Source organism: Bubalus bubalis, chromosome 17 (assembly GCF_019923935.1).
Source record: "Bubalus bubalis isolate 160015118507 breed Murrah chromosome 17, NDDB_SH_1, whole genome shotgun sequence".
Taxonomy (NCBI): Eukaryota; Metazoa; Chordata; class Mammalia; order Artiodactyla; family Bovidae; genus Bubalus; species Bubalus bubalis.
The window spans coordinates 22813339-22833140 of record NC_059173.1 but is presented as its reverse complement, the minus strand read 5'-3'; the positions used below and the strand labels follow the sequence as shown (position 1 = coordinate 22833140).

Below are 19802 nucleotides of genomic sequence, written 5' to 3'. Positions count from 1 at the left end.
TGTGTTCTTTGGTGGTTGGTGGCAATGGAATTTACAAAATGATAACATTTGGGTAAATTCTATACATCTATTTTGTATATACAAACAAGTAAATTGAAAACTCTAGGAAATGTATAAGTTGGTAAGTGTTTTTGTGGGTGTCTTGGGATGTGTCAGCATTTACCCTTCATTTCTAACTTACCCAGCAGACAGCATGAGGAGATGAGCAGTGAAGTCAGGATCGTATGGCATCGTGGATGACAGGGTCTCACATGCCATTCTTTTTTTAAAAAATAATTTTATTTAGTTAGTTCATTCTGGCTGTGCTGGGTCTTCCTTGCTGCTGCTGGATCTTCGTTGCTGCACAGGCTTTTCTCTAGATGTGGCAAGCAGGAACTGCTCTCTAGTTTCATTCTCATTGCAGTGGCTTCTCTTGTTGCAGAGCACAGGCTCTAGGGTGCATGGGCAACTCCCAGGCTCTAGAGCATAGGCTCAGTAGTTGTGGCGCACCAGCTCAAGTTGCTCTGTGGCACGTGGGATCTTTCTGGACCGGGATCGAACCCATATCTCCTGCATTGGCAGGCCGATTCTTTACCACTGAGACACCAGGGAAGCTGGGGGACACTTAACATCCTTGCAGGGAAGTGGAAACATCTCCCTTGTATCTGACTGTCAAAGGCCAGCATTTATTTAAGCCTCAAAGAATGCAAGAAACATTTCATTAGAAAATATTCGACCCTAGAACACACATTCTACTTTAGAAAACAGAACGTTGACTGTTAACATTTTGTTTAGAGAAGCAATGTTTGCAGAAATTGAGGTCTATAGAATTTCGGAGGAAAATGTTTTCAGTCTGCAATAACTACTTCCGACACTTTCATGCTTAGAAGCTATTGTAAACTCTGGCCAATTTTTTCTTCAGACCTGGGAAAAAAATGTAATTGTAAAGCACATGAAAGGGTTGTGTCAACAGTCTGTTTCTGAACCATCTGTGAAAGTTACTGCAGTCAGTATTTTATTTATTTTGAAGGAGCATCAGAATTGGGCTTCCCAGGTGGCACAATGGTAAAGAATCCTCCGGCCAATGCAGGAGATGCAAGAGATGTGGGTTCAATCCCTGGGTCAGGAAGATCCCCTGGAGAAGGGAATGGCAGCCCACTCCAGTATTCTTGCCTGGAGAATTCCATGGACAGACCATGGGGTCGCAAAGAGTCGGACACCACTGAGGGAGTCTGACACCCATCGGAATGGGAGGCAGACTCCCTCTATAATTAAAATGGATTTCAGTAAATATAGTCATTCTTGAAGTGAGAGGTATGACAGTGTTCCATGGAATACCTGTGAGGCTGGGATCAGCACTCTCTGCCACGGTTGTGGGTCATTGTCAGCTGGGTCTGTGCCCGGTGCTGCGGGCATCTCTGGGCATCATCTCTGTGCTGCTCCATCTCCACCTGGTCCTCAGAGCTCTGAGTTCTCAGACCTGGACTGCAGCACTGGGACGTGGAGGTGCCACTCTATGTGATGACTGGTTTTCTCCCTCTCTGCTATTCACTTCCTGTGTGGACAGAGAAGTGTGTTATTTTTGCAGTCATCCTTTCTGACTAGTGCAGAAGGAGGCTGTGGTCTTCACCTCGTGATGGAGAAGAAAGTTCTTGCTCGAGAGATGAGGTTGTTGGGGGCTCCAGGCTCCTATGTGTGGACTTGCCTGTTGTTGGTGTGTGGGTGTAAACTCAAGAGTATATGTGTGTGAACAAACATGGAAGAGGCACAGTTTCATCCCATTTCCAGGCACTGCACTCCCATCACCATCACACTAGTGAAAAATCAGCACTTTTCTTTTTTTTAATTTTTATTTTATATTGGAGCTATAGTTGATTTTGTGGTCAGGTGGATGGCAAAGTGGTTCAATTCTACATGAGAGAGAGAGCGAGAAAGAGAATAGTCACTCAGTTGTTTCTGACTCTTTGTTACCCTATGGACTGTAACCAGCCAAGCTCCTCTGTCCACAGAATTCTCTAGCAAGAACACTGGAGTGGGTCGCCATTTTCTTCTCCAGGGGATCTTCCTGACCCAGGGATTGAACCCTGGTCTTCTGCACTGCAGGCGGATTCTTAACCGCTGAACCACCAGTGAGACCTTCAGTTATATGTATATCAATACACATTTCCATTCTTTATCAGATTCCTTTCCCTTATAGGTTATTACAGAATACTGAGTCGATTTCCTTGTGCTTTACAGTAGATCCCTGCTGACTATCTATTTTGCATATAGTACTGTTTATATCAGTGGGTCTAATAAGGAATCAGTCCCATCAAAGGCTGATGGAGGCCTAGGTGATTCCATTTTGACCTAACACACCAAATTTTTTTAATAGTAAAATGATGAAATGAGATGATAAAAACTGAGATGTATTTCAACTGCTTATATTCTCTGAATTCATACTTTTAATACATGACAGTATTTTTAATAGATTCTTGGGCTAGCTACATACACTTACATCACTTAACAGATACTGATTCATAGCATGTTGTGAATTTTGTTGTCTGGTACTGTGCAAATTGTAAAATATCATTGAATTTATTGTATCATAACTTGCTTCTATCTAAAACCAAAAGAATAAGGAGCCAAGCTGAAAGCTCCTATCTAGCAGTCTTAAATATCCATTTAAAAAATGAAAAATGTAGCCAAACATCCAGATGGCTGTTCCCAATTTACCATCCCAGCGTGAGGATATTTACAAATATCCAGGAGTTTGCACATTGCAAACACCACTAGCTCTAGTTTTCTCTGCATTCTGTGGATGCTCATCACTCTGCCCAAGTCTTCCAGAGCACTGCAATTAATCTCTTTGTGTGAGAGTCCATCAGCACGGTCATCTGGTTTTTCTCCTGACTCTTTCTTTTTTGGAAACAAGATAGCAATCACTGTTAAATTAAGATAAATCTGAGTTTCTAAGTAAGTTTTCAAGGACAGCTTTGGAGAAAATAAAAGTAAGGCTATAGCTGTAGAGAAAGGATAAAGTGGATGGAGTGAAATAATGCTGTGATTTGAGAAAATGCAAACCACAGATGTAAAGGGAAACAAGATGGCAGGTTTATCATTTCCAAGAGGAAGCTAACCATATTTAAATTTGCAACATGCCCATTTTGTCTTCTCTCTTTCTTTCCCTTTCCTTCTTCTCTTTCTCATAAACCAAACACTGCAAAAAACAAGAGGAGGGTGGGAGGGAGGAAGGGAAGGAAGGATAGAAATCTTTCCTCTAATGAGTCTTTTCAATTTTCCTAATAAATTATGAACTTACTTAGTGTAAAAGGTGTAAAAACGTATCAACAATCCATCATTTTGCAGATGTATCACTTTCCATGAGGTGAGTTATGGTGACTGTGCTTAAAATAATTCTTAAAAGTGCAAGAGAGTTTAGAGATATTCAGTAAGCATTTAAACTGTTGGGATAAAAGGACCCATTTATTCATCAGCCAAGTCCATTTCTGTTAGGTTGATTCAATCCAGTAAAATGTAAATGTTACTCATGTGTCACTGGACAATTAATCAACATGTAGGGTTAGCCTACTTAGATCTAGGGATTAATAATCATTTCCTGCACAAAAAATCCATATTATCAGTAACCTTTTGCCTTGGTCTTACTAGACTACAGGTACTATGCTGTGTGTGTCCTTTAATTGAGATAAATTTTATTTTTTGCCAGAATGAAAGGTACAGGGAAACATATCTAGTGAGCCAGAGGGGGGAAAAAAACATATGTCTTTATGTTTAACCCTGCTCTTTGCTTTTTTCTCTTAGAAACCTTGGCTTGCATTCAAACTCTGATCAACTTAAAAAAAGAAAAAAGAAAAGAAAATTAAACAAAAAACCTGTGGTATGAAATACTTATGACCTTGTTCTTTTTTTCTGATTAAAAGGCACTAAAAGGTGAGGATAGGACATCACGGATTAGGCAAGATTGACAATTATCTTAAGGGGCTAAAAATGACTTTGAGTAGAATTAATTCACATGAAAAGTTTAAAATGTAGACTGCTTTAGAATGCTGTTTACCCCAAGTTCATTCATGCAGACAAAATATGTTAAAAATCAGGGGATCAGTTTTTGATTCAACTAGGAGGTTGTCCTCCTGAGTCATTTTCACTCCCTTCCAAGTTGCTGCTACAATATCTGTGAATTGATTTTATTTTTGAGAAATAAATCAACAAGGATTAAGAAAGACAGAGGAGACCACAGGAACAAAAAAAGTTGGAAGCTAAACTAAATTATAGTCCAATGTGCTGTGCTGTGCTTAGTCTCTCAGTGGTGTCTGACTCTTTGTGACACCATGGACTGCAGCCCACCAGGATCCTCTGTCCATGGGGATTCTCCAGGCAAGAATACTGGAGTGGGTTGCCATGCCCTCCTCCAGGGGATCTTTCCAACTCAGGGATCGAACACAGGTCTCCTGCATTTTCTTTACCATCTGAGCCACCAGGGAAGCCCCTATAGTCCAATAGGGAAAAGCTAAGCAACAATCCAGTTTATTCCAAAGACCTACTCAGAGGTTCAAGAATCCTGACACCAGAAGCCTATAAACAGCTAGACAGGCAATGTTAACATAACAGCATTTGCTTAAGAAGTTTGATCTCTTCTCTAGCTGGCAGAACCCATGGTATATTTCCTGTGATGATTATAATGGGCTCAGGTACACTTGAAGATGAGCTATTATACTCCATTCCTGCAGAGCATCCTGGACCCAGAGGAGATGCACAGCCCTCCCTACCAGCTGGGCTCCAGAGTGATGATGGCCAGACCCCACCTTCCACACCATGCTCACAAGATCCACCTCTGAGGAGCTGCAGGAGCCAATGGGGAAAAACACAAAGGTACCAGGATCAAATGTAACTTAGGTGTTAGGATAAAATTTACCAGTGAAAGCCTCATGCTCAGGTTAAAAAAATACCCACTGTATTTTAAACAACCTAAATAAAAGAAAATAGGAACTGATTTTAAAAGTGGCTCTGGATTTGGCAAAAGTAATGCCCTTATGTTGATGATGGATGTGAAGAGTTAGAATAAAATTATTTTATAGAAAAAATAAATAGAGTTTCCATCTTTTCAGCCATCATGGAAATAAAAATTGTGACCTCAATGAGATAGCAATTTAAGTCCATCAGATTGGCAAAAAGATTTAAAATTTTATAATATCAAATGTTGGTAAAATGTGAAACTACAAGGATTCTTCATATACTGCCAGTGGAAGTGTATTGATGTGGTTGTATTTGAAAATAAATTGCCATTTATTACTAAGCTGAAGATATGCCCACCCTATGACACAGATATTCTATTACTGTATATTCTCTAGAGATGCAGGTTCAGTTGTTTCTCATGTCTCCTAGAATAAAAACCCAAAGTCTAACAAAAAGCAAACAAACAACAACAACAACAACAACAACAAAGGAACTGGCATCAAAGGTTTAGTGAAACAGCCCAGCTCAGCCTGCACTGGACATTCTCCACCACGTGTTCAATATCATTGTCCCTTGCTCTTAAACCAGTAATCAGGGTTCACATCCATGAGGAAATCTTCCAGCCCAAAGGTACACACTGAACAAGCAAGAACACAGCAAGAAGCAACTTGAAGGGATTAGAGCTTTGCAGAGAAGAAAATTTATAAAAGAGATAAATATCAAGATAAATATCAAGACATAGGATGCAACCAAAATATACTGAGATGTAGAAATTACCCTAAAAACAAATTACTGATATGTGTTGAAAATGGTTGCCTCTGAGTAGAAGAATCAGTATGAGTTCAAGGATTTAAAAATATGTGTGTGGGGGGCGGGGGGCGGGGGCGGGCTTTCTTGGTGGCTCAGTGGTAAAGAATCCACCTGCAAAGCAGTAAACACAGGTTCAATCCCTGGGTGTGGAAGATCCCCTGGAGGAGGGCATGGCAATCCGCTCCAGTATTCTTGCCTGGAGAATCCCATGGATAGAGGGGTCTGGGGGGCTGTGGTCCATTGGGTCTCAAAGAGTCAGACACGACTGTAGTGACTGAGCACACACACACATATACATATTTGCCTTATTGAATTATTTGACTCTAAGCACCCCACTCCAGTACTCTTGCCTGGAAAATCCCATGGACGGAGGAGCCTGGTTGGCTGCAGTCCATGGGGTCGCTAAGAGTTGGACACGACTGAGCAACTTCACTTTCACTTTTCACTTTCATGCATTGGAGAAGGAAATGGCAACCCACTCCAGTGTTCTTGCCTGGAGAATCCCAGGGATGGCAGAGCCTGGTGGGGTGCCGTCTATGGGGTCGCACAGAGTAGGACATGACTGAAGTGACTTAGCAGCAGCAGCAAGAGGTTGTAAATGCCTAACTTCAATTTTTTAAAACACAGTGATTCGTGCCATTTTTTCCAAGTGTTCTTCCAGAAGTTCAAGTTTTCATTTAAAATTGGTTAAGGTGCCTCATGACATGTTGAATCATCTGATAATTCCTTAAAAGAGGCTGACTTCTTATAGTTCAAATGATCTTATCTGTGATTTTGCCCTGTTTAGTGGGATTATGGCCAAAGCAAGTCCAGATTCATCAGAATGCAGTCAGCTCAAAGGTGAAAAAGTGAAATTATAAAACCACTGAGCTCTACCAGCTGTCTCAATCCCATTATGGGTATGTTACCAGACAGAATCCACTTCAAAACAACTTCAAGGAGTACAATTAAGTGTTTAATATCAACATATTGAATTAATGATGCAAAACTAAAGTATTACTGCTGAAACTCAAAGACATCCTACAGATCAAAAATATTCATGCAGATCGGAAATTGCTTTTGATAGACCATTCATTCTAGTACCCAAGAATTTTTTAAAAATCACTTAGTACTAGAAATTATGAAATGTAAATATGGTCAAGCTAGGTAGAATTAATCCCTGCCTCCCGCAAGATGCTATTGAGAAATCTTGGAAACCTATGTTCCTTATCTTGTCCCTCCTCTATTCTCAATCCTCTTTGCTAGGTGTTTGGACTGCATATCTTGGGAGTATAGATATTAACACGAAAGCAACAAGCAAACCAAAGCAAAACAACAGGCATTGTGTGACTGTTGCTTGTGAGAAAGTGAAGAAGGTGGTTCTACTTCTAAGATTTAAGGTGGAAATGGAGCATGATAGGCAAAGAAGTACAAGGAATGAGCAGAAGGAGAGCCAAGCTCTGCCAGGACTTTGGTAAACCCAGCATGGGGTTAATTTCACCCTCTTCCCAGCCTCTCTGCTGGTGCCCTTGAGCCCCACATAGTCAAGCTTAGTGGACTTGGCCAAGAGAAAGGAAGCCCATAGATAATTGGGACTGGGAATTCTGAGGATATTTCCCAATGATTGAGAGACCAGAGGATATTTTTACATATATATCTGGCTGCACTGAGTCCTAGTTGTGGTAGCATGTGGGATCTAGTTCCCTGACCAGTGATTGAACCTGGGCCCCCTGCATTGGGAGCAAGGAATCTTAACCACTAGACCACCAGGAAAGTCCTCAGAGGATGTTTTTAAAGTGTAAGTTTATGAACAGAGATGCCTTGCATTCAATTTTCAGTTGCCACTGTATCCATAATGGAAACTCTTCCTTTGGCCCCTCTGCCCCTCACCTAGCTTCACCAGAATGTACGCAACTCACTAATGCTTTGTGTAAGTAAAGATGTGAAAATAAAAGAAGGTGCTGAGCTTTAAACCTGGGGTTCATAGCTTGCAAATGAGGGGGAAGCTTGGAAATAAAAGCAAAAGTGAGATGTGACTGCAGGATCATAAGCCTCAGGAATCCTCATCACGTTGAGGGAAGGCTTTAGACATCCACAGAGGAAATAAAGAGAATCAGTTCCAAACCAGACTATGCAGATGCCAAGACCAGCAGATCTCAGCCAAATCCTGGGCAATTTGTATAAGAAACAGGACGCAAAACTGCTAAAAAACAAGGTAACAACCTGGATGAATTGAGTTGATCTTACTGCCAAAACAAAACACAATGTATTCTACATTGTGAATGGATAATGAGGAAAAGATTTCCAATGGTGGAAGGACCAAATCACATGTAAATATATATTTATTTAATTGTCATCATTGAAAAGAACAGGATACTATGAAATGAGGGTAGTCCTAAAATGGAAGTCTGTTGAAGGGGAGGCCATGTTGATTGCCTTTCTTCTCCATTCACTGTTTATTTGGTTGTGATATGTTAGAACCTGCATTATGTGCATTGATGTGCATGGTAACTTTCACCTCCAGAATAGAACAAAGCCTCTTGGTCTTCATATATGAGGTCTAAAGGTGACTGATAAAATTTGACCAGTTTATGAAACTTTATTTTTTTTTTTTACTATTTGTTTTTATTTATTTGGCTGCACTGAGTATTAGTTGCAGCATGCAGGACCTTCGGTTTTCATTGTGGCACGTGGGATCTAATTCCCTAACCGGGGATCAAACCCAGGCCCCCTGCATTGGGAGCACAGAGTCTTAGCCACTGGACCACCAGGGAAATCCCTAGGGAACTTTAAAATGACCGTGTCTTAGCCCAGATAGCCACTCATGAAAACGCATATCCTGAAAAGTGCATTTGTCCCCCAACTATGAAAGCATGAGGCTTAGAACAGAAGATCCTGACACCCATATATATTCCATAGAAGCAGTTACCAAGTAGTTCAGCAGATTCACAGAGGTCTATGCCTCTGCTAAGATCATGGACTTTGACTTAGCTAGAAGATAAGTTTCAAAAAATGGTAGTGAGTGATCTCAGTGTTGAGGTCAAAGTCATACACACACACATACACATATACTCACACAAAAACACATGTCCACACAAATCTACATGTACATATATACACACATCACACAAACCAACATATACTCATGTACACACACACACACTACACCTGCACATATACACACATAGACACAGGTGCAGAGTATAGATATGTCTCCCAGGCAATGACCACAAGCAAAGTTCAACAGCCAGAGTCATGGAAATCTGTGCCCCTTGTCCCATCACCCAGTATTCTCTATTCCCTAGAATATGACATACCCACTTCTAAGACTGGATTCCAAGACTTTCTTTTTTTTATTATTATTTATTTATTTGGCTGCAATAAGTCTTAGTTGTGGCACACAGAATCTTTGATCTTCATTATAGCATGTGGGATCTTAAGCTGTGTCATGTGGGATTGAGTTCTCTGGCCAGGGATCAAACCTGGGAACCTGCATTGGGAGCATAGAGTCTTAGCCACTGGACCACCAGGTATGTTCTCTCCGAGACTTTCAAAACATGGACCAGTCTGCATTTCCTGCCCCATCTCTGAGTTCTGTCTCCTACTCCATTTAAACTGGATTTTGTCAACTTTCAATAAAGGAGATCACACCTCCAGAGTTTCCCTCACTCCTGCTTACTCCTGGAGCATCTTCTTTGCATCTCCAAAGGCAGAATCTTGCCTACCAACCTTGAAAATGTGTCCAGACCTCCTATCTGTATTTGGCCTTTCCCATAGAGGACTGTGGGAGCCCTTTTCCATCCTACACGTGCAGCAACACTTATAAATTCCCATCTGAGACTGCATCCACTCAGCGATGAGGGCAGAGGTTGGCCATCCTTCTCCATGCTCCCCATAAAGTCACTGACAATGTTGGCACCATTAAACTGAGTTGTAACTACTTAAATTAATAACGGAAATTTTCTTCTCTGTATTTTTCCTCTGCCTTCCTTAAGTATATTGAGAAGGTTTAGAACAATGTCATAAAGTGAAAATTCCCCAAAACATAAGATTGGCAGACCTAATATGAAGGCTTTTCTTCACTTTTTCTGCCTGAAGTGCTGTGGCCAACTCTTTTCCTTGTAGGGTGAGCCCATTCCCACAGTTTCCGCTGAAAAATCACAGATGCTCACTTTTCCATCCTCCTTTGAAGTCATAGGCAAGCAAGTGGCTAAATTCTGACCAATGAGATGCTAAGAAGCATCTTGGTGCTTTGGTGTTTCTGGAAAATTTTTTTTCTCACTAATAAGAACAGAAATGCAGACAGTGATTTTTTTTTCCCTTTTTTCCTTCCTCTTTTATGATCATTATCATGGGATAAAGTGTTGCCTGGAGCAGCAGCAGCCACTTTGAGACAACGAGGAAACAAATTTGCATATAAGACTCAAGAAATAATCTTATGCCTTGATCATATCATTGATTCACTAAGGCATTCCTTGAAATTCCCTTCTGGAGCAATTATGAGATAATACTTATTCATACAATATGTGGCCTATTATGTCTGCCATCTTTCCCTTAGCATCATGTTTTCAAGGTTCATCCATACAATTCATGATGCTTTAAAACACTTAACTGGTGATATAAATAGACAAGTAGACTTAAACACCCATGGGCATTAGGAGAGGGGCAGTCCTTCATAATGGTTAGGACCGTGATTCTGGTGATGGAACTGAATTGAAATCCCAACTCTTCTCCTTACCAGCTGTGACGCATTAGAGAAGTTGTCTGAATTCTCTGTGCCTCTCTTACTCATTGGTTGAAATGAAGTGACAATAACACTATAAGATGTTAAGATTTGAGGCAATCCGTGACTTGCAAGAGTGAGTGCTTGTTAAGAGTCAGCCTTTACTGAGCTATTATTATTATGCAATACCCAGTAGATGGGAATTTCAGGCCAGGAAAGGGTGCATCGTCCCATCCACCCCCTAAGCTTTATTCATCTCTCTAGATCATCCCCTAACGCAGGGCTGGGAAACACCAGGCATGTAATACAGGTTTTCTGAGGGAATAAATCAATTGTTGAGTATATATTCCTCATAAAATCCTTTATACATTCCCTTCAGTTTGCCAGATCTTTTGGTTTTCAAGAAAAGACAGACATAAAAAAATCATATGAAATCACACAGCCATTAAATATTAGTAATCAATGAAAATATTCAAATAAAACATCTTGACTGGTCAAAGGCTTCATGTTTCAACTTCTAAAGTATATGTGTTTTGTTTCTTTTTTCCCCCTCAAAAACAAATAGGTAAAAAGACAACATTCATAGTTGCAGAGAAGTAGATTCACTCTTATTGAGGCAGTAGAGATTTATTAAAGGATTTTAAGATTCTCCAAGAATGACTGAAGTTGACAGAGGGAAAGATTGTAGGCAGAGCTTCTGCAGAACCATTTAACAGGACTGTTTTTCTATGGGAACCCCAGTGACTCTGCCTTAATGAACCCCCACCCCATCACTATCCTTGACCCTATGCTGCTTCCACTATCAACTTCTTACACAGTGCCTCCTACAGATACACCTGAGGATCAGAACTGAGTTCAGATGCTCACACCGATACATGAGGAAACTGAGGACATCATTTATTTTTGATTCTGAGTTTAGGTTATCAATTCCCAGCAGGAGATGTTATCCAAACATACAGTTTTAAACTGGAGTAAGCTGATGGTTGGTTACGAAAGGGAATCTAATTCCCTTTTCTCCCAGACACACAGTTGTACTGTGTGTCCCAGCATCCTTTGCAGGAGGCAATGTCATGTGACCAGGTTCTGTCCAATGGAAGTGGCCGAGTGTCAAGGGCTGTTTTCAGACTCCACTCATAGACTCCTCCCACACAGTCCTCGTTCTAGTCTCTCTCCCCAGCAGCTGGCAGGATTCACAGACACAACAAAGCTCTCTTGGGTTCTAGGGATTACAAGACCAGAGTATGCAAGGGGCCTGGGTCCCTGAGTGACTGTAAGAAACAGAATGCCCTACAGCCCTGAGCTACTTGGACTCTGGGCTAAGCCGTGGAGATGCAAGAGTGTACGTGTGTCTGTAGCCACCATTATTTTAAACTAATAAAGGGCAGAACTGAATAATAAAGAAAAAATGTCTCAGGTAAGCAATGCACCTTCAATTTTAAATTCAATAAGTTCGATCACTAAAGTTTTCAGGCATTTTAAAAAGAATAAGCCCAGGAATTCTATGGAGGTATAGTCATTAGGACCCCTCGCTGTCACTGCTGGAGAGCCTGAGTTCAACCCCTGGTGTAGGAACTAAAATCCCATGATTAACTCATTGCAGTTTAAAAAATAAATTAATTAAAAATAAACAGAATAATAACCCCGATCACCCCAATTAGTTATTATGGATTTATAAACCCATCAGTATTCAGTCTCTACATCGACACACACCAAACATTTACAGAGCTGTTAATGCTTTGTCGAATGAATCACCTGATAACTAGGTTTCAAAATGCAACCATATAAACTATCGAACACTGCACAGCAACCAAAACCCTTATAAAACCTTGTAAAACCTCTCTCAAGAAAATGCACCAGACTCACTTTACGACCTGCTCTATTAGGTATTGAAATGTTTGCATATTTAAAGGCTTTCATGGTAGAGAGAAAATCATTTCTTTTTCTTTATGGGTCATTTACTTTCCTGCATGTTAAGTTAACAGGAGAGAAAAAAAAAGCTGACATTTACTCTAATACATTATTGGATATAAATATGTATGAGTCTCAAATGCATTCCTCCCGGGAATGCAGGGCATGTGAACTCAGAGCGTTGGTCTCTTCAGGCCCAGGAAACTTTGCTGTAATGTCTCCATAATTGACCCTTCCCAGACAGTCTCCCTGAAAATTCCCTCTGTATGCAATTTTTAGTTCAATTGTTATCTTCCAGGTTATCTAGATACTGATCTCTCACCACATGTTAAGAACCGAAAGGAATATCTTAGAAAATTGGGGGGAAAAATGAAAAAATCAAACATGGAATTGTTATTGATATTTTTAAGACTGGACTCTTTTGCCATCTAGAAAGCCACTGACTGATCTTTTATCTTCTACTCTGATTCTTTGTATTTGGCCTGGAAAGGGATGTGGTGGCATTTTGACCTTATTCTGTATGATGCCAACCTCAGGATGAAACCTCTTGGTTAAAATCTTGGATTCTGGATTCAGAATGCTTGGGTCTCAATCCTGACTTCATCACTAACTTGTTCTGTGACTCAAGGGAATCCTTTAAGCCTCAGTGCCCTCGTTTAAAAAATGATGAAACCAAAGACTACCACAGGGGTGAAGGGGTTTTAATGAGATACCCAAGGCAGTGCCCGTTACACAGTTAATTTTTTTAATGAGGAGTAATAATTTTTTTTCACTTAAAAAAGTTTATACAATTTTTAAAGGTTACTTTTCATTTACAGTTATTACAAAGTATTGATTATATTCCTTGTGTTGTACAATACATCTTTGCAGCTTATCTTACACTCAGTAGCTTATATCTAACTTTCCCGACTCCTGCACTGCCCCTCCTCTCTGGTAACCACCAGTTTGTATATCTGAGTCTACTTCTTTTTTGTTATATTCACTAGTTAATTGTATTAATATTTTTTAGATTCTGCATGTAAGTGATATCATGCAATATTTGTCTTTGTCTGGCTTCTTTCACCTAGCATGATAGCATGCAAATAGCAAAATTTCATTCTTTTATATGGCTGAGTAATACTCCACTGAATATACGTACATCTTCTTTATCCATTCATCTGTTGATGGACACTTAGGTTGCTTCCCTATCACCATAAACATTATTTACATATTTACAATTGTAAATAATATTGCTATGAACATTGAGGTGGAGATATCTTTTTGAGTTTGTCTTTTTTTTTTTCATGGAGGGGATATATACCCAAGAGTGGAATTGTTGGATCAAATGGTAGTTGTATTTTTAGTTTTTCTGTTTGTTTTGTTTATTTATTTTTGGCCACATAGCATGTGGGATCTTAGTTGCCCAACCAGGGATTGAACCTGCAGCCCCTACAATAGAAGCACTGAGTTTAGCTTAGTTTAATGTTTTGAGAAACGGCCATATTGTTTTCCAGAGTGGCATCATCAGTTTATATTCCCACCAACAGTGTACAAGGGTTCCGTTTTCTCCACATCCTGGCTAATATTTGTTGTTTGTGTTGTTTTTGATGCTGGCCATTCTGACAGATGTGAAGTGCTATCTCACTGTGGTTTTGATTCACATTTCCCTGATGATTAGTGATGTTGAACATCTTTTCATGTCCCTGTTGGCCATCTGCATTTCCTCTTTGAACCACACAGTTCATGTTTGGTACAGCTCCCCTCTTATTTTATTTAGACATAGAAATATTTTTTAATACCCTATGTGTTTGAATCCCAGAGCACCATTAGCAACCAGCAGCTCATTTTTCTGATACTCTAGAGAAAAAAGCTCAGCAAAATTTTATAGTAGGTGCCAGTCATTCTCCTCTTTGAGTTGAGCATCCACAATGGGCCAGGGATTGGGCACAAAGTAAAGATACTAAAAATACTGCCATGACTCGAACAAGTTCAGTTCAGTTCAGTCACTCAGTTGTGTCTGACTCTGTGACCTCATGAACTGCAGCACGCTAGGCTTCCCTGTCCATCACCAACTCCGTGAGCCTGCTCAAATGCATGTCCATCGAGTCAGTGATGCCATCCAACCATCTCATCTTCTGTCGTCCCCTTTGTGGGAGTTTGGGGATCTCATTCTCTGTTCTTCTTTCTTCCCGTGGCTCACACTCTTTCCCCACTGCCCTCAAGATGGCAACAGTAGCCTACGGACCCCCAAAGAAGTTTATCCCCTGAATCCCCATTCTCTCTACAGCAACACAGAATTATCCTCTTGCAGTTCTGGAGGCAAGAAGTCTGACCTGGGTCTCAGTACGTAAAATCAAGATACAGCGGGTCCTTCCAGATGTTCTAGAGAGAAAATGATCTTCTGCCTTTTTCCAGTTCTAGGATCCAGGGAGGGGGCTCTATGGGGACAAAGGGAGCTTCATGCTTTTCCTCTCTCCAACCTCAAACCTCCTGACTTCACTTTCTTCCTCTGACAGTCACCATCCATCCTGGTCCAGACCTCAGGCTACAGAAGAGGGGGAGGACTAGGGCACACAAACTATGACCCCACCCTCTCAGAGATAGGGCAGAGCTGGGAGAGGGAAAACATGAGAGGAGTGATCAGCTATTGATGTCAGGCACATCCCTGACACTCTTGGGACCAGGCCAGATGGAACACAATGCAGATGGATGCAATCTGTGTCTAACCTGGGAACAAGGTAGAAAGACAGACATGGTGATTCTCTGTACTTCTGGTAGGTCCTTATACATGTATGACAATCCCCAGAGACACCAAGACAATAGTGGGGGAAGGGAGAAGAGGCATTTGCTCTCCAGGTACCGTTGTCCCCCCACTCCCACTAGGTGCCTTCATCTGAGCCGGGAGGTGAGTTCCATTTCATTCTTAGGCTCTGCTTTTGATTTTATTTGAAATAGACTCAAGAGGAAAGTGAAGTTTTATTTTTTTCTCTCTCCTGTGTCTCCTTTCCAAAGTGAATAAATGAAAACTAGACCAATAAATAGGGTTGATTGTTCATGAAAATGGAGTAGAACTCATATGTTTCTGTGAAGGTATAGAATTATTACCCTGACTGTCTTGTGTGCCCCCAAAATATGCCCCTTTTAGAAAATCAGAATATTTTATATAGACATATGTCTAAGCCCTTGTAAGTACTTGAGACAGACCCCCCACCAACCCACATTTCAGTGTCTTCAGACAAGGGATCCAATATCACTTCCAGTCCAGCAAGATGCAAGGTCTTTCCAAACTTGCTAGAACGTAAGTGTCACAGATACCATGGCAGGCACACATTGAGGATGAAGTCAGTGTTAGAAGTTCCCTGCTCTTTTCATTCTTCAAGCTTTAGATGAGGGCTTCCCTGGTGGCTCAGCTCAGCAGTTAAGAACCCGCTTGCCAAAGCAGAAGACACCAGAGATATGGTCTCCGTCCCTGGGTCAGGAAGATCCCCTGGAGAAGGAAATGGCAACCCACTCCACTGTTCTTGCCTGGGAAATCCCATGGACAGAGGGGCCCAGTGGGCTACAGTCCATGGGGTCGCAAAGAGTCAGACACGACTTAGCATGCACAGCCTTAGATGAACCAAATCAAGTATTATTTGGGAAGAGCTATTATTTGAATAGATTGTTGAAATACCATTTGGTCCCAGGACAAATTAAAATTGGCTGCTGTTAGCCTTTCAGAGGATCTGGCTAAACCGGTGTTTATTCATACTCAACTCTGTAGAATTTCCAGTGCCTGGAATGTAAGAAAATATATTATTGGAGGTCGATGTCTGTGTTTTATAGTACTGGCTGATAGGCATAGAGAGGAAAATATAATTAGAATTGTACAAAAGATGTAATCTATCTGGTGCTAATAAGGACTGTCTGTTGATTCTGTTCTTTGTCAATGTTCATTTTCTCAACAAGCAAGGTTTTTTGTTTTTGTTTTTAATTACAGATAAAAGTGAAAAGAGAAACACCAAACACAGTTGCATTGGTTTTGGGAAACTGTCAGATCCATGGCCATATTTAGTTAATAGGCTGTACTTAATACATTCAGAAAACTAAGATCATGGCATCTGGTCCCATCACTTCATGGGAAATAGATGGGGAAACAGTGGAAACAGTGTCAGACTTTATTTTTTGGGCTCCAAAATCACTGCAGATGGTGACTGCAGCCATGAAATTAAAAGACGCTTACTCCTTGGAAGGAAAGTTATGACCAACCTAGATAGCATATTCAAAAGCAGAGACATTATTTTGCCAACTAAGGTCCGTCTAGTCAAGGCTATGGTTTTTCTTGTGGTCATGTATGGATGTGAGAGTTGGACTGTGAAGAAGGCTGAGCTCCAAAGAATTGATGCTTTTGAACTGTGGTGTTGGAGAAGACTCTTGAGAGTCCCTTGGACTGCAAGGAGATCCAACCAGTCCATTCTAAAGGAGATCAGCCCTGGGATTTCTTTGGAAGGACTGATGCTGAAGCTGAAACTCCAATACTTTGGCCACCTCATGCAACGAGTTGACTCATTGGAAAAGACTCTGATGCTGGGAGGGATTGGGGGCAGGAGGAGAAGGGGCTGACAGAGGATGAGATGGCTGGATGGCCTCACCAACTCGATGGACATGAGTTTGACTGAACTCCGGGAGTTGGTGATAAACAGGGAGGCCTGATGTGCTGCAATTCATGGGGTCTCAAAGAGTTGGACATGACTGAGTGACTGAACTGAACTGAATCCATCTTTAATACTGTTCATCACAGACAGCTCCTGATTACCCTGTCAGCACTAACTTTCCAGTCAGGTGAGTGTCACTTTGGGTGGTGAATTTTTCCACCTAGTAATTAATCCCAGTCAAAACTTCAGAAGAATGAAGCCCCAGCCCATATCATATGATAAAATCATGAGAGACCAAGAAGCAGAAAAGCCTAATCAAGCCACTTCTGAATTCCTCATCCACAGACACCATGAGTGATTATCAACGATCACTACATTAAACCTCTGAATTGTGAAGGTGAGTTTTACACAGCAATGAAAAACTAATATAACCACTGAGTTTTTTGTCAGTGGGGGGGCAGAGGGGGTTGGAGAACAAACTTTATTCAGACAAATTCCCACATTCACTTATTCAACAAATATTTACTGGGCACCTGCTCTGCACTGGGTCCTGAGGCAGAGAGAACAAGTCAGTCAGATCCACTACTTTCCTGATATTTAGTTGCTAAGTGGTGTTCAACTCTTTGTGATCCCATGGACTGCAGTATGCCAGGCTTCCCTGTCCTTCACTATCTCCCGGAGTTTGCTCAAACTCAATGTCCATTGAGTCGGTAATAGCATCCAACCATCTCACCCTCTGTCGCCCCCTTCTCCTCCTGCCCTCAATCTCTCCCAGCATCCTAACTTTCCGAGTCCTCTGTAACTTAAAAGTCAGCCAAGCACAGAGGTCACCACGCCACATGGAACAGCGGCTGCTAATTCTGAGAACAGCACACTTAGGATGCAGAGGGTCTGTCTTCAGTCCTTCAAGGCCAGGTTGGCTTTTCAGGGATGCCAACACCTTCTCAGTTCAATAAAACTTCCTGGTGGTTCTAGTTGCATGGAAATTGGGGTTATTAATCCTGACTTCCTGTTCCAAATACTTAGTGAAGATAAAGACTGACCTAAAGGTGCAGCTTTATTTCAGTTTGAGGTTGAGGCAGTGCATGGGAATCTGACTGAAATTATAAGAAATAACTGGTTGTTGCCACAACTGGGTTCCTGAGAGTCTGTGGTATAAGTCAAAAGTTATTTTTAGGAAAAGAGGAAGAATTTTCAGCTGATATGAGAGAAGGAATAATTGTCTATTCATTTATTTAAGAATTATTTTTTGATCATCTGTTATATGCCTGGCATTGTTCTGGGTGAAATAAAAAACAACAGAAATAAGGTTGATATCGCCATAATGTTTACAGTCAAGGTAGGGGAGAAAGAAAACAAGTAAAAACTAAAAGGGTGAGATAATTACAATTCATGGTGATTATCTTGAAAAGTATGAGTCAGGAGAGTGACTAGGGTCCAGGCCATATTGGAAGGGACTCTCTGAGGAGCTGCCATTCCAAATAAGACCTGATAAATCAGAAAGAGTCATCAGTGTAAGGCTCAGGGGAATGAATATTTCAGGGAGCGAGAAAAGCAAGTAGGATGTGCTAAGGTCTTGAGGTACGAAGGAGCTTTGCTTGTTGGTAAAAGAGCTGAAAGGGTCATGGTGACTTGAGAGCAATGAGTAGAGAGGTAGACAGGGAGCAGGTGTATCCATGAGAACTTGGGTGCTGAGCACATAATATATGTGAAGTCCTAGGCTGCTCAGGAGGAGAAGGCAATGGCACCCCACTCCAGTACTCTTGCCTGGAAAATCCCATGGATGGAGGAGCCTGGTGGGCTGCAGTCCATGGGGTCGCTAAGAGTCGGACACGACTGAGCAACTTCACTTTCACTTTTCACTTTCATGCATTGGAGAAGGCAATGGCAACCCACTCCAGTATTCTTGCCTGGAGAATCCCAGGGATGGGGGAGCCTGGTGGGCTGCCGTCTATGGGGTGGCACAGAGTTGGACACGACTGAAGTGACTTAGCAGCAGCAGCAGCAGCAGCAGGCTGCTCAGGTGCTCAAGAATAAAGTGACATAGTTGTGACCGCTAAGGAGCTTTGGAGAAGGGAATGGCAATCCACTCCAGTGTTCTTGCCTGGAGAATCTCATGGACAGAGGAGCCTGGAGGGCTACAGTTCGTGGGATTGCAAAAAGTCGGACACAACTGATCAATTAACACTACTACTGCTAAGGAGCTTACACTCTAGATAAGGAAAAGCTACATGAAATTAAAGAACTGTTGTATAAGAAATATCCATCATTTGTCCCCTCTATCATTTCATCTTAGAAAGCTAGTTCCACCCCGAGCCCTGACCAGAGACTTCCTACTCTTATTACATTGTGACCTCATCTCCTGGTCCCAGATGATTGGTCTGGAAGTAAACATTTGACCTCAGGTAGGCCAATCAGATTCTTTCCACTTAATAGTCCATCTATTAGTGACATGGGCTTGGCTTGTATCAGGGAAACTCAACGCCAAGGGGCAGCAGAGAAACCAGACCAAGAAAACTCAATGACGGCTGAAAAGAAAAAGAATAATAATAACAGTAATAGCATAGACCCATTAACCACACACTAGATCCCTGACTTTATTCTAAGCACTTTAAATATTGATATGTTTAATCTTCACAACCACCTGTGAAGTAGGTATTTTTAAATTTTTATTTATTTAGATATTTATTTATTTAGGCTGCACTGGGTCTTCATTATTGCGAGTGAGTTTTCTCTAGTTGCAGTGAGCAGGGGCTACTCTCTAGTCGTGGTGCTCAGGTTTCTCATTGCAGTGGCTTCTCTGTTGCAGAGAACCAGCTCTAGAGCACAGGCTCAGT

At 41.3% G+C, this 19802-nt stretch overlaps 1 non-coding gene across 1 annotated transcript; it reads right to left on the bottom strand.

Moving 5' to 3' along the window:
* Positions 1 to 8422: 8422 nt before the first annotated feature.
* TRNAG-CCC lies at positions 8423 to 8495 on the bottom strand. Its single transcript has one exon. It is a non-coding gene; the product is annotated as a tRNA-Gly (tRNA).
* Between the last annotated feature and the right edge of the window lie 11307 nt (positions 8496 to 19802).